This window comes from Protopterus annectens, chromosome 5.part1, assembly GCF_019279795.1.
Source record: "Protopterus annectens isolate FY-2018-M chromosome 5.part1, PAN1.0, whole genome shotgun sequence".
NCBI lineage: Eukaryota > Metazoa > Chordata > Ceratodontiformes > Protopteridae > Protopterus > Protopterus annectens.
Window position 1 is genome coordinate 316,255,032 of NC_056736.1, and position 23,121 is coordinate 316,278,152.

The 23,121-nt window shown below is 39.9% G+C and overlaps 1 protein-coding gene across 3 annotated transcripts in view; it reads left to right on the plus strand.

Moving 5' to 3' along the window:
- ABCC4 (ATP binding cassette subfamily C member 4) overlaps positions 1-23,121 on the plus strand; it is a 2,616,332-nt gene that overhangs the window by 1,265,515 nt on the left and 1,327,696 nt on the right. The window lies entirely within an intron of this gene.

Below are 23,121 nucleotides of genomic sequence, written 5' to 3' on the forward strand. Positions count from 1 at the left end.
GAAATATCACTTGATTGGCACATTTCTGGGTTTTGCCTCATAACCCAACATTATGCTGTGCAAGAACTGGTGATATCCAAATTGACTATAGGTGTATGTGGTGCAGGTGAACTGCAGTCACTTTGGTACCAAGCTCTGGATTATTTTCCCTTGTTCCACTGAGTGCAGGGACAATATCTCCATTTCCCCAGCAACCCCGAATTAGATTAAGAATTAATCAAAAAATAAATAAAAGCAAATGAACACAGAGGTAAAAAGACTGTATTATTTCAATAATCCACACTTTGATTTTCCGCTGCTCATTTTATCCTGTTCAAGGCCTTGGGAGAGATTGACTGTATCTGGATAAGCGATGGGTATATTGCAGGAGCAAATTATGGGAGTGGTACCTATATGTATGTGTGTGTGTGTATATATATATATATATATATATATATATATATATATATATGTAGAGAGAGAGAGAGAGAGGGATACACACACCCACACACAAATCAAGCAGACAAACCATTCAGTAAAAACTTCAGGAGAGACCCAGCTAATCTGTATTCTTCACTGTGTAATACCTTAAATGTCCTGTAGTGGAGGCCTGGGGGATATATGCAAATAACCTTTTAAGAACATACTGTTGTTTCAGCTGTATGGCTTCTGAATGCCCATGACTTTTCACCTTTTTAGCCTACATTGGTATATTCAGGCCATTGAAGTCAAAACCCACTAGCTGTAATTGTTCCATGTTTCAGTCTTTTTCTGAGCTCATAAGTATAGCATAAGTGAATTGGTTGGCTGTACTTTGTAAATGCAGAGCTTAAAATCAAACCTAATGTCCATATCCATTAAGGTGCCAGCAGAATGCAGCATATAATATCCAAACCAAAGACTGCAATTATCACACAGGCAAACCATTCAGTAAAAAAATCCAGGAAGATTCTTCACTGGGTAAAAAACACCTGTAGTGGAGGCCCATGGGATATATGCAAATGACCACTTAAGGACATACTAGTGTTTCAGCTACGTGGTTTCTGAATGCCCATGAATTTTCATACAAACACACAAAAAACCTAAAGTGGTGGTTAATGTTTACATAAAGGAAGAGAAAAGAAACAATTCTAAACCAGTACTTGTAAGACTTTTAGATATGGAAAAAGAATGGAATGTTGTGATATGTATAGTTAACTAATGCCAAGGCAGAGGGATGGGGGTGATGTGCAAGACTTTTGGAAAGAATATTGCACCTAAAAGTGACAGGAATAATTGGAAATTTCGATTTGCCAACACTGAAAGTGAGGCAAAGAACTTCTCTTCTAAGCAACACAACTTAGAGCAGGCATTTTTGAGATATGTATTTTATTATAAGAGCAGTTTCAGAGGTGCATCTAATGAATAGTAATTGAAGAAAAGGCAGTCCTGTATTTTGACACTAAGTGACTTTATTGCATATGAAACACTTGAGGCACAGCAGTGGACTGCTCTATACATACAGAGAATGCATTGGTAGAGCATCTCTGAGAAAATATCGAGCATCGGGGCTGTAGTACAGGAAAAATCAAATGCTTTTGCACTAAGATACAGTGCAGGCTTACCAAATAAGTGAGCTTCAACGTGACAGTGTAGTTGTCTTAGGGAAGGCCTGACTCCTACTCTGAAGTGATTATTTAGCAGTAAATCATATTGCTGCAATGCACTCTGTTGAGCTATTTGAAATGTAACCACATACATGAGTGTAGAAGAAAAGGCACTTCTGGCATCTAACATTTTGGCAGTCTCTCTTTCCCTCTGTCTATATAAGCTTTCTATATATATATATATATATATATATATATATATATATATATATATATATATATATATATATATATTATATATATTTTATATATATATATGTGTGTGTGTGAGTGTGGAGATATATATATATATATATATATATATATATATATATATATATATTTACACACACATATATACATACATATACACTAAAAGAAAAAAAAACTAAACTTTATATACATTTTCTAGATGGTATAGCACTAAATAGAGGCTACAAAAAGGAAATATCCTTGAAGACTTGTACTGAAACAGGTGAGAACCAAAGTGTTCCTCAGATGCCTAGTTAACAGCTTTGATGCAAGTCAAAGGCTGGTGCAGTGACTGTTTCGATTGTGGGTGCTGCCTCCAAGTGAAGCTGCAACTGAGATATTATTTAGTCTTTAAGGCTTTAGTAGCTGGCTAGTGATACAGAGCCACAACAGAATCTATAGAAGGTGGTGTAATGCATAGACATAGTCAAAAGCAGTTTCCACCACCGGGACAGTAAATTTTATGATTAAAAAATTCTCCCATCATATTGCGTTTAATAGATAACTAAGAATATACCACCAAGAAAAGGTGGTCTTGACTGTAGTTCATTGGGATTATTTGTTCATTCTATATTTGTCTTATAACCAGGCTTAACAAATAACACACACACAGACAGGGGCTGTATTCTAACTCTCATGAGGTCTGTATTCCAATTGATTTCTCTTGAAAGATAAAAATACCGCATGACATTCACTGTGGCTGGCTTATTAGCCTTAAACCAGTACACCCTTGAATAATTCACTACCTTTTCAAGATTTTGTAGTAGTATTTGGCTTTGACTTGCATCTAGGATCTAGGAACACAGGTTGACAACAACCTCTCTTTTGACCAACACATTGCCACTGTGGTCAGAAAGTCCTTCTGTGTGGCACATCTCATTACTAAGGATTTTGCATCCAGGAAGAAAGAGGTCATTGTCTCCCTCTACTCTTCCCTCATTAGACCAATCATCGAGTACAATGCCCATTTGGCATGTACCTCACTAGATACATGCAACAACTGGACAGGCTGCAAAAGTACCTCACAAAGAGGATTCTAGGTCTTAAACTCTTGTCCTATATGGACAGACTTAAAAAAAACTCCCAACTTTGTCTCATATCGCCTACTTATAGGCAATCTCTGCTTGACTTACAAAGCCATGTCTGACCCAGCTCTGTTAGAAATGCTACATCTAAAGGAATCCCAATCCCTCCACACCACACACTCCAGAGAACTCAACCTCATTACCACAATCAACAGAACATGCTGGAGGGACAGGTTCATAACCCAGAGACTGCCATGCAATGGAATAGACTTCCCGTACATGTCAAGCAGAGCACATCACGGGCCCTCTTCAAGGGAAATCTTGATGAGTGGATGAGAAATAGAAAATTCACCCCGGGGATCACTCCAGTGGCTTTACTCGACAGAGGCACTAGGAACTAAGGTCAGGTGGCACGATGTCAGGGTAATCCTATGGGCTAGGCTTGTAAAGGCTCCAGGGCCATTAGCCTAGTACACACCTATGAACCTATAAAGTAAACATCCATGATGTAGCATGAATTACGAAGCATTTATGACTATAACATGTCTTTAATACTTATGCTATGCATGTCCCTGGCAAATGATCAAACTTTTTTACATTTTCAAGGTATAGTCCTTTTTCTGAGCTTTTAACTGTGGAACAATCCATTTCTGTCTAGTTTCTTCAGTGGTCATCTGTATCATTAGGATTTAGAAGAAATATATTACAGTGGATATCTGACTTGCAGTCTTGCTTTTGCTGCACTGCTTACTGCTTCACTTGGGAGCACAAATTTAGGATTCTCTCTTTCTGCATCTGTTGATTCTTAGAGTTCTCACTGTGTCTGTTTTCTTTCAGTAGGCCTAGTTATGGCAGTTCTAGTCACTCATCTTCCTGGAACATTGATTGCTTCTGAACAAATGCTTGCAAATTCTTCTATAGAGCTTACCACCTCCTCTGCAAATTGTGTAGGAGCTTAGTTCACCTACATTTAACTTAAGGTTGTGAGCTTTCTCTTGTCTTTTCAATTCTTCTTTTGCATTCACCCTATAAATCTTGTAATCTTTTTGAGTTCATGTCATAGTAATATTTCTATCTCTGCTGATTTTTTCCCACTTTTGCCCTCACTTTATGTAGATTCTCAGGTATCAACAACCCAGCTGAATTAGATAATCATTTCAACCCTCTGGCTATTAACAGTTGAACTGTAAGTATTCCTGTTGTTAAAAGTACTGCCTGACAGTCCTCATAGCTTTTGTTACAGATCTTTCTCCTGAAGTTCTGCAGTGCTTGTGACAGTCCTCTGCACTTATCCTTTAAATTGAGGCTAGTCTGGAATGGACACAATGTGCTTGAAATTGCCACTGAGGCATACTTCTGAATTTCTGATTTGTCTATTGCAGATACATGTCAAATAAACCAAAATCAGGTATCCTCTGTCTTCAGAATATTGACTTTAACGCACTAATCACACTTGCATTTTTCAGGTATGACAACATCAGGTAACCTCTGTTTTCAGAATTGTTATATACACAATCACCCAACAAGTAAACCAGCCATCATTGAATAAAGCTCCCAAGTAAAGTAAAATAGAGTATGGCAGCAGGAAGCATGGCTCACATAAACGTCCAACGAAACTGATAGGTAGTTCAGACACTTTTAATAAAATACTTGCAAGTCGGTAAGCGCTTTCACTAAGTAGACATTGGCTTCATCAGTTTAAGGGTGTGCACACATATGCAACCAGCTTATTGTACATTTTTTATTTTTTATATTTTTCTCATAAGAGATTTGTTTGTTTTTCAATTGAATTGCACAGGTTATAGGTCACATTAAAGGTGGGAAACGTTTTGAAATGATTTATTATGGTCTCATTTTTTATATCACAAATACCTGGCATTTTAACAGGGGTGTGTACACGTTTTATATCCACTGTATAATACATACACACACATGTATGTGAGATGCATAGCTTCTAAGACAAATGAGTATGTTGTGTCTTCTTTAAGACAGTTGTTATGGTCTGCTTCCTAAATGGCATGCCTCTTTTCAGCATGTTCTATCTGAGTTATCATATCTTGTCAAAGCATTATATTGGCTGCTGTTTCTTTGCATGATACTTTTCCCACATCTGATTGTTGTACCCTCTCAAACATTTGTTTTCTCAGCTACTTGTGAGCTGTTATCTTTTCAGCTTTGAGTATTAAGCCTTCGACAAAACTTATTTCTTAATTAAATGAAAAATACAACTGAATTTCTTTGATGATTTTTGCACGTGCATTTATTTTGTTGTAATGTCTTTCAATTTCTGCATTTCTTAATGTCAGTATACACCTGAAATTCATTTTATTAAATCACAAACATTGGGTTCAAAAAACATTTAGTGTACTAGACTGAGAAAAATCCAACAAGGCAGCATTAAAAAAACAAACTAGCACATGTGCACAGAGGAGTAATTTATTAAAGTCCAACAACAAAACACTTAGCTTTCTTGTCCAACACTCCATCATATGTAAAAAGGAGTACATAATATTCATAAGACTCTTAACCTGTCCGTATTCAGACTATAGTCATACATTAGGAATTCATGTATTATAACAACTACATGATGGTGAAAAGCCTCTCATGTTGCATTATTTAGTAAACATTGCATAAAAAGAGGAAACCTTGGATTTAAATAGAATAAAACATATTTAGCAATTCAAATTCTGTTTTCATTTTTATGTTCTTGCATTCATTTAAAACTAGGTTTTAAACAAGCACTTATATTTAACCCTGAATGTTTATCAGCTCAGACTTATATTTCCAGTAAGGGCTTTTATTGAACCACTTCAAGTTCTCTAAATATAAATTGGTGTTCAACATGCAATGATATATTATTAGCTCTAACATTTTATGAAATATTGCATCTTATTATCTGTGTAATGTTTTCCTGTCTTATCTTTTAGGTGTCTAACTGACTTGCTGACATAGTGTGCTTTGAAGCTGGAACATTAGATAGATATATTACTGCATTAGCGAAACACATACCATAGCATTATGTTAAAAATCTTTTTCAGAATATGTATGACTCTATTTAGCAGCACCACTTGTGTTAAAAAAAGTGAAGTCATAGAAGGGGCGATTTCCTATTTCTGGTGAGGCTATACCTTTAACCATCTGTAGGTTGTCCTTATAAGAGAGTTGTATTTTCAAATCCCTTCCTGTTTTGAACACAATTGGCCTATCTGCAGTAAACATACCAGTATCAGTATTACTGAAAATTATCTGCAGTAAATGTACCAGTATCATTATTTTTACTGACAATTATTTGCAGTAAATATCCCAGTATCATTATTATTACTGAAAATTATCTGCAGTAAATATCCCATTATCATTATTATTACTGAAAATTATCTGCAGTAAATGTACCAGTATCATTATTATTACTGAAAATTGTCTGCAGTAAACATACCAGTATCATTATTATTACTAAAAATTGTCTGCAGTAAACATACCAGTATCATTATTATTACTGAAAATTGTCTGCAGTAAACATACCAGTATCATTATTATTACTAAAATTATCCGCAGTAAACATACCAGTATCATTATTATTACTGAAAATTGTCTGCAGTAAACATACCAGTATCATTATTATTACTAAAAATTGTCTGCAGTAAACATACCAGTATCATTATTATTACTAAAAATTGTCTGCAGTAAACATACCAGTATCATTATTATTACTGAAAAGTGTCTGCAGTAAACGTACCACTATCATCATTATTACTAAAAATTGTCTGCAGTAAACATACCAGTATCATTATTATTACTGAAAATTGTCTGCAGTAAACATACCAGTATCATTATTATTATGAAAATTATCTGCAGTAAATGTACCAGCATCATTATTATTACTGAAAATTATTTGCAGTAAACGTACCACTATCATTATTATTGCTGAAAATTGTCTGCAGTAAACGTACCACTATCATTATTATTGCTCAAAATTGTCTGCAGTAAACATACCAGTATCATTATTATTACTGAAAATTAGCTGCAGTAAATGTACCAGTATCACTATTACTGAAAATTATTTGCAGTAAATGTACCAGTATCATCATTATTACTAAAAATTGTCTGCAGTAAACATACCAGTATCATTATTATTACTGAAAATTGTCTGCAGTAAACATACCAGTATCATTATTATTACTAAAAATTGTCTGCAGTAAACATACCAGTATCATTATTATTACTGAAAATTGTCTGCAGTTAACATACCAGTATCATTATTATTACTGAAAATTGTCTGCAGTAAACATACCAGTATCATTATTATTATTACTAAAAACTGTCTGCAGTAAACATACCAGTATCATTATTATTACTGAAAATTGTCTGCAGTAAACGTACCACTATCATCATTATTACTAAAAATTGTCTGCAGTAAACATACCAGTATCATTATTATTACTGAAAATTGTCTGCAGTAAACATACCAGTATCATTATTATTACTGAAAATTATCTGCAGTAAATGTACCAGCATCATTATTAGTACTGAAAATTATTTGCAGTAAATGTACCACTATCATTATTATTGCTGAAAATTGTCTGCAGTAAACGTACCACTATCATTATTATTGCTGAAAAGTGTCTGCAGTAAACATACCAGTATCATTATTATTACTGAAAATTAGCTGCAGTAAATGTACCAGTATCACTATTACTGAAAATTATTTGCAGTAAACGTACCAGTATCAATATTATTACTGAAAATTGTCTGCAGTAAATGTACCAGTATCAATATTATTACTGAAAATTGTCTGCAGTAAACTTACCAACACCATTGTTATTGCTGAAAATTAGCCAGATCTGCAGTATCTTTGCAATTTGCTGCAAGCGTCTATTAGACATTCTTTCATACCACAGGTTATTATTATTATTTGTTCTACCATCATTTTGTATTGGTAACTCCATGTCTTTTGTTGGGCAGTATGGTTCCTGTTATTAAATCTGTACAATACCACCTCTTGTTTAATTGGTCCAAGTACGGCTAGAAGGTACCCCAAATGGAAAAAAAAACATTCACAGCTGCATTGGTCTCATTAGCTAAAGAATCATCTGATATAGTAAGTTAACTTATCCTATATAACTGGACACATACTGTATTGTTCAATATATGTGCAGGGTGCATATGTATTCTATGAAGAACACTGTTTTTGTAAATATTCTTAAAAATATAGGTTAGTGCCGTGTTAGTCATTATGTCGTACATCCAAAAAGTTAATGGCTTCCCCAAAATGGTTTACTTTAAACTTTAAATAGTTATTATTATTGCTAATACTCACATAGCATCCACATTTTCTGTAATATCATTCCAAATCAAAAGCATGTTACCCACAGCGTGTTTATTAAATAAAGCAATCATAACATGTGGAGTAGTATGTTCATCATAAATACTATTTCTTCCCAGGTAGACAATCCCATATTGGTGTAGGTCTTCTCGAAGGGTAAGTACTGATGTCCTTCCATATCACTGTAGCAGTATTCCTTACGTAAGGGATCTCCTGCCAAGGATAGCACAACATCCAGCCAGTATACCAAAGCCTTTGGAATGTTTAGATGTTGTACACCACATATATGCTCCCTGTGCAAGGTGTAGGGCATAGAGGTGAACTACAGACATACATACCTCAGAACTTCTTTGCCACCAGTCCAAACACCATCATTGAATGTCAGTTTGAACACTCCTCCTTCTGTGCTGGCTACTGAGCCATGTTTCAACTAAGTGCCCTTTTGGGGTTTCTTCTTATCGCTCTCTGTTTTTATTTTTGTGAGTTTACATGTCATCTAGAAAGGGTAAGTGTCAGTATGGGAGGTATATTCTCCCTACAGATCATCACAAGCAGTGTTTCTTCTATCTGGGTGCTTCTCATGACCATATGCAGTGTTCTATCTGCCAAGCATTTGTCCGTAAGACCCTGCCTAGTGTCTGCTCCTTATCTATTTCCCCGGACAACCAACATCTAAAATTGATGGAGTAAGGTGCTATGGTGGAGTTTTCTCATCCCGAAGATCAGAGACCTGTCAAGAAAAAAGGCCAAAAACCTCAGGTCTGATTTGTCGAATGCTGTCCCATCCTCCCTTGGATGTCTCTCTCAAGGCTGGTGAAAGCTTAGAGGACCCATCTGGTTGTTTCTTTGGATTCCTCTACAATGACCCTGTCTGGGTCTGGCATGGATCAGACTTCTCACATGTCCTCAGAGGTTTTACAAACATCTGCTCCAGACTTTGAGGGGGAACCTTGGGTGATTATATCTGAGGGACCGAGACAGATGCCACAGATTTTAGTTTGAGAGAAGACTCCTACTCTGTTGGTTGAGTGTTGGTAAGTGGCATGGGGTTCTTCATGCAGGTATTCCTCAAAAGCAAAAAAAACAAACATACTTCCCCTGCTGTTGAAAATCTTGAACATGAATGGCAGGATTTTACTCAGTGGTTGTTTGTTTTAATTGCCTTGAAGCCTCCTTAAGGAGTCTCTGTGCCTGATCTTCCCTGGTCTTCTGCTCCTTTTAAGAAGCCCAGGGAGCAGGAGTCCTCTGAAGAGTATTTGGATTTTGGGGAAGAGTCTTTGGCATACTCTTCTCAGTTCCTCTCTCCTTTGGATTATGGGTCAGAAGAAGAGAATTCTATTAGTCTAGATTCTCCCTTAAAAGAACTCACTTCTGGGGACACTATTTCTTGCATGATGGAATATTTCAAGTGAGATTGTCCTCAGGTGTCTGATATTCAAGAGAGATATTATGAACTCCTCAAGATGGAGTCTCCCAAATCCTCTGCTGTTCCTCCAGTCTCAGCTGCCCACTTAGATACCTTTTCAGCAGCCTCTGTTGCCCCTGATTCTCAGCCTTCAGCCCCCAAGAAACCTAACAGATTTTACAAGGTGCCTGATAAATGTAAATTTTTGTAAAATTTCCTTCTACTGATCCTTCTCTAGTGTCAGTCTCTTCTGACTAACCTTCTAAGCTTTTTCTTTCTACTAAACTACTTCCTTCAGACAAAGACAGTAGAGCCATGCAACATCTAGGCAAAAATGTCTACAAGTCTGCCACCCTGACTTTTAGGACCATCAGTTACCAACCATCAGTTACCAGACTCATGTGACCAGGTATGCTTTAGCCCTTCTTTCCCCAAGCTTCTCAGGCAATTTCTGGCCTTCCTTATTCAGAAGGAAAGGTCTTGGCTCTTTATTGGGCTCTGAATCCCAAGTGGCTTATCACTCTATTAAGTGTAGTTATGATGTAGCTGATGATTCTTCTATGGCTGCTGCATTTGGTTCTGTTTTGAGGCATTACTCTTGGATTCATCTTAAGCCTTTACCTGATGATATTTAAGCTAAATTGTTGGATGCTCCACTTGATGATAAGAACCTTTTTGTCTCTGCTACTGCTGAGCTTTTTAAGTCCCTCCATGATAAAGGTAAGGCTTTGCAGGAATTGAAACATATGTCTGTTTCTCCTTTCCCTAAGTTTCAGAGGAATTATCCTTCCAAATCTGCCTTTTTTCGCAGACAGTCTCACCCTCTACCTAAAGGTAAAACGGATTCTAGGCATCTATCCTCAGCTAAGTCTACTCAGACTCCTGCTTATCAGAAGCCTCCTTTTCAGGACAAACTAGGTTCCATCTGACAATTTGCTTCCCCTTTTCCTCAGGCTTCAGAGAGATTGACTGCATCTGTTCCTTCCTTTCCTGGCATCCCACAACTTCCATAGAAATGGCTTTCTTTCTTTCCAGAAGTGCTTCAGGCTGTTTTGGCACAGGGCACCATTCAATTTGTGTCCCCTACCAAGAAAGGGAAAGGTTTTTATTTCAGGATGTTCCTGGTTCCCAGGAAGGAAGGCACCTGGAGACCTATTTTGGACCTTTCTTGGCTCAACAGCTTTCTAAAGATTTGCTCCTTTTGGATGTTTTCCTTACAAACACTGAAACCTCTTCTTCCCCAGACTTTTTCGGTATCTGTGGACCTCAAGGATGCCTACCTCCACATCCCCATCCATACGCTTTTCAGGAAGTTTTAATGTTTCCCTGTTTCTTCCTTGCATTTTCAGTTCTCTGCTTTGACGTTTGACCTCTGTACTGCCTCAGGGGTATTCAAATTCTTCACTTCTGTCATTGTCTTCTGCAGTATAAGAGGGGTTCAGATATTTCCTTGTCTTAGACCACCTGCTTATTCTGACTTTGTCTCCTGATGTTTTGCTTCAGCACCTCCAGTTTACTGTTTGCATGTTAGAAAGCCTGGAATTTATCATAGACTTTCAGAAATCAATTCCGGTCCATTCTCAAGATCATGTTTTTCTTGGTTGCTGAATGCAGACCATTCCCATGCTGGCATCTCTGCCTCCACCCAAGCCCTTCTCTCTGATTGCCCTTTTTCAATCACTTCATCTGGCTTCAATCAGAGTCATGGATTTTCTTAGAGTTCATGTCTTCCACCAGTCTTATGCTGACTGTAGCCAGGCTCCATATGAGAAGACTACAGTGGTACCTCAAGTCAGTGTGGCTTCAACACCGTCATCCACTGGATTTCCTAGTTCCCTTCTATCAATGTCTCAAACTAGAACTTCGGTTGTAGATTCTTCAGCTTTTTCTCAACCTTTATTTCCACCCTCCAGTCCCATCTTAGGAGCTCTTTTTGGATGCTTCAGACAGGGAGTGGGAGCTTCCTACAGTTCTCTCAAGGTCTAGGCTTTCTGGCCTCCCTATCAGAGGTGATATCACATTGACATTAAGGAGATGAGAGCTCTGTTTTTAGTTTAGGCTTTTCATTCCCTTTTTCTTCCAGGGCCCCTCAAACTTTTCTCAGACAATACCACAATGATATTGTATGTAAACAAACAAATGGGCGACACGGTCCTACCTTCTTTGCAGACTCTCTCTTTATATCTGGGATCTAGCTGTCCCATATCAGTTGACTCTTCAGGCTGTTTACATTCTTTCTGAACAAAATATAGTGACAGACACTTTGAGCAGGTCCAGCACACAGGCTTACAAATGGTTACTGCACAGAGATGCGATTCTGGACATTGTCCATCAGTGGGGTATCCCTTACTTAGATCTTTTTGTCTCCTCTCTGGAAAGACAGCTTCTTTTCTTCTGTTCCAGAGTCCTAAGCCCTCTGGCTTGGAAGGTAGGTGCCCTGTCTTTTTCTTGGAAGGGGATGTTTTTCTATGCCTTCCCTCCCCTTTTACTGATTCAGAGGGTCTTGCACAAGATCAACAGGACATCCCCAGAATCTTGCTGATGACTCCCTTTTGGCCCAGAGAGCATTAGTCCCCCCTTCTTTACTTATCCAGACGCAATCACCACAAGTTACCTCACCTGGTAGACTTTCACACACAAGACAAGTGGTCTCTTATCCAGCCACACTTGTTCACTCTTCAACTTACATTGTGGGTGACAGGACTTTGATCCCTTTTAGGCACCAGTTTTCTGAGGACATGCTTAGGGTTCTGCAGGAGGCCAGAAAACCCCTACCAGCAAATCATATTTGTCCAAATGGAAAAGAGTTTCTGTCTGGTGCCTCTGTTGTAACCAGGATCCCTTTTAAGTGGGGGTCCATCTTGTTCTCTCTTATTTGTGTGAACTGCTCTGTGCTGGGTTAGCATATTCTTCAGTTAAAGCTCACCTCTCAGCCATTTCTGTTTGCTTGCTCTTGACTCCTTCTCTATTCTCTAGGTTTGAGGTCAAAAAGTTTCTTAAAAGCATTCTTCATATCAGGCCTCCCAGAAAGACTATTTTGCCTTCCAGCACCTCAGTTTTGTACTTGAAAAATTGACTCGGGCTCCTTTTGAGCCTGCAGCTTCAGTTCCTTGTCACATTTTACTTGGAAGACTGTTCTTCTTTTGACCTTTACTTCAGTTAAGAGAGTATCTGAACTCCAGGCTCTTACGCTGTTCCTCCTTTCTTAGTTTTTCACAGGGACAAGGTGTCTGTTCATACTAATCCTTCTTTTATGCCCAAGATGGTCAATGAGTTGTCTTAGTCAGTCTATTTACTCTGTGTTTTTTTTCCCTTCTTCACAGTATGCTAGTGAGAAGGTTCTTCACACCTTGGATTTGCATAGGCAGCTCAGATATTATTTGGATAAGACTAAGGCCTTTAAATATCTGAGCAACTTTTTGTTTCCTTTCATCCCAAGTCTTTGGGTTTGGCAGTTTCTAAGCAAACCGTATCTTCTCAGATATCATGGTAAACGTCTTTCTGCCTGTGTAAAGGCTTATTGTGTCAGAGCTTTTGCTTCTTCTAGTGCCTTTTTCAAAGGACTGGACACCAATTCCATCCTTGAGGCTGCTGCTTGGACTTGTTTCAATACCTTCACTAAATATTACAAGTTGGATGTTGTTTCAGGAGCAAGAGATAGCTTTGCCAGAGCTATCCTACGTGGATTTCTAGAGGGCTCTTCAGTGTCTTCTTCCTCCCAGGCTTCCTCTTGAGCTTTTGTACTCTCTCTTACGTAAGGAAAACTGCAGCAGTGATATGGAAGTGCATAGTTTGTTTGTATACAACATCTTGCTATGAGGCGACAACACTATCGCAGCAAAATCTTACCATAACAGTAGATGTTCTTCTCCTCACTTTTACATTATTTACTCCTTCCCTCTCTCCTCACCTTCTACTCTGCATTATTCTTCTTGCCTTCATGGCCAGGGATTCTTTTCTTTTTCTTCTTCTGGCTGCACGATATGTCCTTCCATTTCACTGTTGCAGTATTCTTAACATGAGGTATCCCCTGTCATGGGTGGCCAGCGTCCAGCCAGTATACCAAAGCCTTTAGGTTAATGATCCACCATACGTCACACACATGCTCCCTGCGCAAGGTGTGGGGCATAAAGGTGATGTTCTGGATATATCATCCTCACAACTTCTTTGCCGCCAGTCTGAACACCATCTTTGATCATCGGTCTGATCACTGGAGTTATTGTTGGTTTACCTAGCCATTTAGATAAGTGCCCCATTGGGGTCTTTTGCTTATCCTTTTTTGGTTTTAGCATTTATGTTTTTGTGGGGTTTCATGTCATCCAGAAAGGGTAAATACCAGTGTGGGAGACAGATTCCCCATAAAGACTGTCATGAGCAGTTCTTGTTTTGTTTAAGAGTTTCTCATGAGCATACATCCAGTGCTATTTGTCAGGCTTTTTTCCCAAAGACCTTACATAGTCATATTTCATCCCTCACCATATATCTTGAAAACCAGCATCTAAAACTTTTAGTGAAAGATGATACGGAAGGTACTTCCCGGCATGAGGGTCTTCAGAGAAGAAGGCTAAAAAGGTCAGGTCAGATTCTTTGGCTGTTCCTCCTCCACCACACATCTATCTTGAGGCTGTTGAAAGCCCAGAGGATTGTCTGCTTCCTGGGCTGGATTCCTCTGCCATAACCAGTACAGAGGCCGGCATGGATCTAGCTTCATGCATATCCTCGGAAGCCTTGCAGATGTCCACTTGAGCCTCCAGTTACTGAAGGACCTAGAGGGATTCCTCAGATACTGGTTAGAGAGGAAGTCCTGACTATGATTATTGAATGTAGGCCGGCACTGGAGCCTTCTACGTTTCATGAGGCAGATGTCCCTTTAAAAAAGAAGCAAAAGACAAAACCTATTTCTTCTACTCCTAAGAACCCTCAGAGTGAATGGCAGAATTTTGCACAGAGTTTATACAATGCTCCTATGGCCTTGAAGCCTCTTCAGGGGGTTTCTGTATCGGCTCCTCCTTGGTCATCTTCCCCCCCTCAAGAGATCTAAGGAGCAGGATTCCTCTGAGGAAGAAGATACGAGGAATTCCTGGCCTGTTCTACTCAGATTCCTTTCCCTTTGGATTATGGCTCTGAGGAAGGGGAATCTGCCAGGCCTGAGTCTCCTTTGAGGAGATTTCCTTTAGGGATACCATTTTCGGGATGATGGAATTCTTTAAATGGGGTTGTTCCCAAGTGTCTGAAGTACAGAAGAGATATTATGAGCTCCTTCAAATAGAGTTTCCTAGACCCTCTGCTGTTCCTCTGGTTTTGGCTGCTTTATTGGATGCCTTTTCTTCTGTGTCTCAGGCTCCAGACTCAGCCCCCTGCTACTAACAAAATGGATAAGTTTTACAAAGTGCCTGATGACTGCAAATTTCTTTATATTTGTCCATCTGCTGACCCTTCAGTGGTCTCTGTGGCATCCAACAAGCCTTCTAAATTACTGCCTTCTGCCAAGCTTCTTCCTTCTGATAAGGACAGCAGGACTATGGAAAGGCTGGATAAAAAGGATTATACTTCTGTCACTGTAGCCTTTTGGGCTGTTAATTAGGTTCATAGGTTCATACTAGGCTATCTGCCCTAGGGGCATTAAAGCCCTAGCCAGATGTGTTTGGCTTTCGCCACCCATTTTAAATTTATTTTGCTATAGTATACTGTGCCTCTGTCTAACAGGGACACAGAAGGATCTCCCATCCACTCATCAAGATTCCTCTTGAAGAGAGTCAATGAGGGACTCTGCCTAACCTGGACTGTGATTTTATTCCAGAGTTATGAATCTGTCCCTCCAGCATGTCCTATTTATTTCAGTGCTGAGGTTCAAGTCTCGAGCACGATGGGATTTGGATTTTCTGAGGTGCAGCATGTCCATTAATTCCGGTTGGACATGGCTATGCCACTGAGTAGTGCTGGAGTTTAACCGGCTTAACCGGCAGCATATGGCATCTGTTTGAGCCCTTTGATCCTGAGGTACTTTTGGGGTCTTTCCAGTTGCTGCAGGTGTCTGGTAAGGTACATCCCAAAAGGGCATTATTCTCATTATGTATCTGATGGATGGAGAAAGAGGAGGGCACGATGACCTCCCTGATCTAGTGAATCCCTTCATGATTAGGTGGGCTATATAAAATGTTTTTCTAACCACTTTGGTGGCCACGTGGTCAAATGAGAGATTGTTATCAACTTGGGGTCCCAGGTCCCTAATTACTTTAATGGATTACCACCTATGTGGTAATTTGGCACTTTGTTTTGCCAAAGGATGACTATACACTTTTGGCATTTAGCTTGAGGCCATGGCTCTGGCACCAGTTGTCTGTTTCTAAATATATACACAACAAGAGGTCCCAGGACTGGAGCCTTGTGGACACCACCACTTGTAACTGGTTTGGAGTCTGACATGGGCCAGCAATTCTAACCATGTGAGTTCTGTCCTTGAGCCAGTTTGCAATCCATCTAGTGACATAGGTGTTTATATTTAAGCTGGTGAGCTTATCTATAATGCAGGTCCACAGGTAGGCTGTGGACCACCTTCCCTAGTCATGGCCTTGGTGACTGTTTCAAATCAGAACCAGGTTTAAGAGGCAGGATCTCGCCCTTAACAAAGCCGAATTGGTAGATCATCCAGCGTCTGGGGTCGCAATATCTTTATTTATGAGGTCCATGATGATCCTTTCCATAGCTGCAGACCAAGCTAGTCGGGGGCTTGGGGGGCAATAGTTTCCAGGATCCGCTGAGGCACCACCTTTATGGAGAGGGACCACTGTTGCTGTACGCCACTCTTTGGGCACATATCCTGTAGTAAGGCTGAGATTGAACAGTAGTTTTATGTTTGGGTTTAGCTCATCTTGGAGTTCATGTGGTCCCATTGATGCTGTGTTTTTGCTTTTGAGATGTCAGGGGCAGCACTCTGCTGGGATAGATATTTGCCCTTTGGTGGGAACCTGTCAGCTAGGATGTTGGCAATGTCTGTGGGTTCAGTGTATTTTGTCATTTTGAACTAATTTTGAGCATATCTGGGAATTAACACCCAGGTTTCTAACATAACTAAAGAAAGCCTTGTGATTATCCTTAGTGTCCTGTGCAATTTTTCTCTCAAGCTGGCCTTAGACAATTTTATGAGTGCCAGTTTTTGCTAATGCTGATCAGTGATGCCTTCCTTTTGGGATTTTCTATCATTTAGTAGGTTCCTCCTCCTTCTGTTGTATAGTTTGTTTATGGTGGGGTCCACCAGACAGACGCCTGCCTTTGGAGGATTGGGTCTTGGTTTTATTTGGGATATTCCACCTCAGTTTTGAGGGTGTGAAATTTGCTCACTGTGGTTTTTATCCAGGATTTAGTTTATGGTCTGATCTTTAGTGAGGGATGCACACTTTGGTCTGGAGCATAGAGTCCCCATGTTGGTGATGATCAGGTCCAGTATGTTGTGGTAACAAGTTGTTCCGTAGCACTTGAGTTTATAAATTATGCTCCCAGGCTAAGTTTGGGTAGTTGAAGTCACCCAGTATAATGGACCCACTGTTAGTGCACATGGGATAGTCTCTGATGCCAACCTGGAGGTGTGGGTATCTAGCCCTGAACCAGGTTTCTGTTACTGCACAGATATCGATGTTCTCCATGCTAAGGAGAGTTTCGAGTTCATGCATCTTGAGGTTTAGACTTCCTTGTGATACCTATGGAGGTGGGTTTGTCTTTGACACCAGTACTTAAGCCAGTTGTTGAAATTGATCATCTTGTCTTCGTGGCATCATTCTTGGTGAGGTCATTCACACCAGCATGGACGGATCCTAGCACCCGACAGGCTGCTTCCTTGTTCATCCTGGTGAGCGGGACATCAGTGTGCCTGACGATAGAGTCACCTATTACAAGTGTATCAGACTCATGTGACCAGATATGTTTTGACTGTCCTTTCTCAGGCTTGCATGGTTATTTCTAACTTTCCTGATTCTGAGGGAATGACTTCTGCCTTGTCTTTGATAGGGACTTCTTCCCAAGTAGCTTGCCATTCCATTAAATGTAGTTATAATGCAGCAGATGCTTCTTCTAGGGGTGCTGCTTCTGGCTGTGTGTTGAGGGCATATTCCTTGCTATGGCATCAACCTCTGCCTGATGATATTAAGGCTAGGTTGATGGATGCTCCTCTGGACAACAAATGTGTGTTTGTTGCTGCTGCAGCTGATTTGTTCAAGTGTCTGCAAGAAAAAGGCAACCAGAAAAACTATCCTAGTAAACCAGCCTTTGTTAGAATTCAGTCTCATCCTCCTCCTAAAGGTAAGAAGGGTGGTAGGAGGGTTCCCCTGCTAAATCTACACAGGCCTCTTCTGCTCAAAAGCCTCCCTTTCCTTATAAACCAGGTGCTGTTTGAGTACCTGATTCTTATCAGCCACATTCCTCTTTCACATCATGTTTCTCTGTCCCTTCCTGTCTGGTTAAGCATAACCTAGAATTCTTGGGTTCTTTCCATTATTCGCCAAGTGTGTTTCATGGTTTGGAAATCTCTTCCCCCCTTCCCCCATAGGCATTCTTCAGCCACCTCAAGATCAGTTGAGCTTTTATTCCAGAGGTGCTTCAGAGTCTTTTGAGTACAAGAACTATTCAAGAAGTTCCAACTGCTCAAAGGGGTAAGGGGTTTTATTCCAGAATATTTTTGGTCCCCAGGAAAGAGGACACTTGGAGACCCATTTTGGATGTCTGTCACCGGAATACTTTTCTGAAGGTTCCTTCCTTTCAAATGTTATCCCTTCAGACTTTGTTGCCCCTACTGCATCCTCAGGTTTTTATCGTCTCTCTGGACCTCACGGATGCTTACCTCCATATCCCTGTTCATCCCCTTTTCTGGAAGTTTTTACATTTTTCTGTTGCTTCCTGGTATTTTCAGTTCTCTGCTTTGCCCTTTGGCCTTTCTACTGCCCTAAGGGTATTCACCAAATTCCTAGCTCCTGTGATTGATTTTTGGAGGATCAAAGGCATTGAGTTCTTCCTTTATTTAGACAACCTGCTTATTCAAGTTTCCTCTCCAGAAATTCAGTGGATCATCACTCTGTTGCAAAGGCTGGGGTTCACTTTAAATTTTCAAAAGTCCTTTTTGTCCCCATCATGGGATCATGTTTTTTCTGGGATGCAGGATCCAGACTGTTTCTACACTAGCATCTCTGCCTCTTCGTAAGGCTTTGACACTTATTTCCTTTTTTCAGTCCCTTTTTCCTCTGGCATTAATTTCAGCCAGGGAATTTCTGAGGGCTCTGGGATTCATGGCATCCACTATACATATGTTCCCTTCGCAATCCAGACTGTTCCTATGCTAGCATATCTGCCTCTTCCTAAGGCTTTGACATTTATTTCCTTTTTCAGTCCCTTCTTCCTCTGGCATTAATTTCAGCGAGGTAATTTCTGAGGGCTCTGGGATTCATGGCATCCGCTATCCGTATGGTTCCCTTCGTCAGACATGAGCTTCAGCATTCTCATCCTCTATAGTTTCCATGTTCTCTTCTTCTATGTCTTAAGTTGAAATTTCAGTGGTGGATTCACCAACTGACTTTGATTCCAGGGCTTCACTTTCAACCCCCACTTCCCTCTCAGGAGCTGTTCACAGATGCCTCAGACAGGGGATGGGGGCTTCTTTCAGAAACCTAAAGGTGCAATGCCTTTGGTCTCCTCAGCAGCCAAAGGAGCACATGAGTATCAAGGAGATTAGAGCTGTTCTGTTGGACCTAACTGCTTTCCATCTTCTGTTTTCTCCAGGCCCCTAAAAGTCTTTACAGACGACACAGCAGTGATGTGGTACATCAACAAACAAGGGGGGACAAGGTCATGTCTTCTTTGCAGAGTGGCATTTCAGGTTTGGAAGCTAGCAGTTCAGTACCAAGTCACACTTCAGGTGGTGTACATTTCTTCAAGTCAGAATTTTGTGGCAGACTACCTGAGCAAGTCCATATCACAATCTTATGAGTGTATCTTCAGAGAGATGTGTTTCTGGACATTATCTGCCAGTGAGGTATTCATCAAGTAGATCTCTTTGCCTTCCCTCTGAACAGGCAGCTTCCTCAGTGTTATACCAGGACTCTGTCTTCTGGCCTGGAAGGTGGACTCCCTATCTTTTTCATGGATGGGGATGTTTATTTATGCCTTTCCCTCCCCTTCCTCTTATTCCAAAAGTCCATGTGCAAGAAAAAACACTCCCAAAATCTTACTGGTGACTCCCCTTTGGCCCAGACAGCATTGGTTCCCTCTTCTTCTGCACTTAGCCAAGGGCAGTCATCACAAGTTACCTCACAGGGTGGAGCTTCTCACATAAGACAAGGGATCTCTCATCCATCCCCACCTGTCTACTCTTCAACTGACATGTGGGTTACTGGAGTTTGATTCCCTATAGGCACCTTTTATCAGAGAACTTGCTTCAGGTTCTGCAGGAGGCCAGGAAACCCACTACTAGGAAATTGTACTTGTCTAAATGGAAGAAGTTTTCTGTTTGGTACCTTTCTCGTAACATGGACATACTTACTGTGGATGTTCCTTTGGTTCTTTCATATTTGTATGAATTGCTCAATGTTGAGTTAGCATATTCTTCTGTTAAAGCCCACCTCTCAGCTGTTTCTGGTTGTTTGCCTTCTACCCCTCCTTTGGCCTCTGGGTTCAAGGCCAAACAGTTTCTTAAAGGCATTTTTCATATTAGACCTCCCAGGAAGCCTGTTCCCTCCTTTCTGGGATCTTAATTTTGTTTTGGAGAAATTGACCCAGGCTCCTTTTGAGCCTGCAGTTTCAGCTTCCTTATAGCATTGTTCTTGGAAGATTGTTCTTTTGTTAGCCCATACTTCTGCTAGATGGGCGTCTAAGCTTCAAGCCGTTATGGCTCCTTTTTTAGTTTTTCATAAGGATAGAGTGTCTCTTTGTACCAATCCTTCTTGTATGCCTAAGGTGGTGAATGAGTTGTCTCTCAGTCTATTAATTTACCTACTTTTTCCCCTCTCCTCAGTCTGCTAGTGAGAAAGTGCTGCACACCTTGGATGTGCATAGACAACTCAGATTTTATTTGCACAAAACTAAAGCTTTTTGAAAATCTGATCAGCTTTTTGTTTCTTTTCCTCCTAGATCATTAGGTTTAGAGGTTTTCAAGCAGACTATTTCCTCTTGGATTTATAAAGCCATTTTTTTGTTGTTATTCTTATCATGGTAAGAGCCTTCCTTCTATGGTCTAGGCTCGCTCTACTAGGACTGTTGCTTCATCTGGTGCTTTTTTCAAGGGTTTGGATACTAACTCTATTCTTGAGGCATCTACCCGGTCTTCAGTGTATACCTTTATCAAGCACTACAAGTTAGATGTCATTTCCAGAGCTAGAGCTGGTTTTGCTAGAGTCATTCTTCATAGGCTCCTAGAGGGCTCTGTGGGCCCTTCCTCGTCCCTGTCTTTTTCCTGAACTTTTTCACTCTCCCTCATGTTAAGAATTTTGCAACAGTGAAATGGAAGGACGTAGTGCAGTTGTGTAAAATCTTACCATAACAGTAGATGTCCTCTTCACTGTTGCAGTATTCACTCCCTCCCTCCTCCCCCTGGTCTTTTCTCCCTCTGGATGTGTATGTTACCCCCTGGTATCCTAGGGCTGGCATTAGTTCTGGGGCTCTCTGTTCTGAGGGTGATCCTTTCGGCCATCACCTTTATGCCCTACGACTTGAGCAGGAAGCATACATGTGATGTACAGCATATTGTTAACCTAAAGGATTTGATATACTGGCCTGACATCAGACTGCCCCTGGCAGGGAATTCCTCTTTTTAACAATGCTACAACAGTGAAGAGAAGGACATCTACTGTTATGGTAAGATTTTACATAACTGTACTTTCCTCCTGGTCCCTAGGGACATTCTCTGCATCTGAGACTTTTCGGTTCTGAGGTATATGCATCCGTACATCACCTTTATGCCCCATGCCTTGCGTGAGGAGCATATATGTGATGTACAATGTCTATAAATTCCAATGGCTTTGGTATGCTGGCTGGACATTGAACTATCCTTCGCAGGAAATCCCTTACATAAGGAATACTGCAACAATCCCTTACTTAAGGATTACTGCAACAGTGAAGAGAAGGACATCTACTGTTATGGTAAGATTTTATGCAACTGTACTTTGTTTCTGCAACCTTGATGGTATACTTTATTGTTGAATATACAGACATTTTTATTAAATACCAAATCAAGAAGAGTACAAGTTGTTTGTTTTCATTGCTGAATATTTACTGTAGAGTACTTAAGACTTGTCTTGTGTATGCGATTCCTGTTTCGTTGGCTATAAAGTACTTAAGACTTGTCTTGTGTATGCGATTCCTGTTTCGTTGGCTATAACTGTAAACAATGACTCAATGTCCAGTGTGACTAAGATCACCTATTTTATCATAGTTATTCTCCAAGTAATCTTTAGTTCTTTTTCTAACTTTCTTGCCTCTCAGTTAAAGTTGCTTTGCTTCAATATATCTGCTGTGTGTAGTTTTTGCCTGGTCTGCATATCCCATTCAGCTTTTGCTTCTATAAAGAAAGTAACATTCTTTGCAATCTCTGAGCACCTTCTATAAGGAGTTTCTGAACATGCTTTGCAAGGATTTGTGGTCTGTTTCCTTCTGAATTTCTTAGCTGTAAACATAGTCATGGAATTTTTCATATTTTTACAGTTTTTGCTAAGAGTTCATTTTCTAGCTTAACACATCTCTTTTGTGTACCCGTACATAATCTTACCACATATGAAACTGGTCTATTGTTTGGTAGGATTAAAGCTCCTATACCGTTTTGATTGAAGTCTACTTGCTAGCCTACCATTTTAGTCACATCTTCCTATTTGAATTTTGGAGGTTGTGTGAGCATTTCAAAATTATTTTCCTGTTCTTAGCTCTATATCCAGGAATAGTATTGCTCTCTAACAGCTGTCTAGAAGCTTATTTCAGACATATTAAATAAAAATTTTGCAGGTTACTGCATCATTCCTGGAAATGCCTCCAGTGTTTGCCTGTCACCTGGCTTTGGAACAGTAGCTCAGTTTTTTTTTTCCTTTTGCGGAGTCCTGATGGTTGTGAGAACATATCCTTTTTATTTCACTCTGATTTTTGTTTGCCTTTTTTATGTTGAAATATTGTCAACTTTAATCTATTTAGCTTCTTTGTTAGTCTATTGTCATGTTTTTCCTGTGTCTAACCCAACACTAATAGGTCATCAGTTATGCTTGCAACACCTTTCTAGCCTTCAGTTATTTGGCCATCAGGTACATGGGTCATCTTTAGTGCTGATGAAATACCAACTGTCTTTAAGCAGTCTGTATCTTTTAGTGGTGTATTAAATGTACACAGTTTAGAGATTTGTTCTTTTAGCTTTATCTGCCAGAATCCTTGGGTTTCATCTAGTACTGAAAACAGTTAACATTTCAAATTCTTGAAACCACTTTTTTAGCTGCAAACAGTAGATAATACTCTGTCTTAATTATTTTACTTAGACTCTGTGGATCACTGCAATGT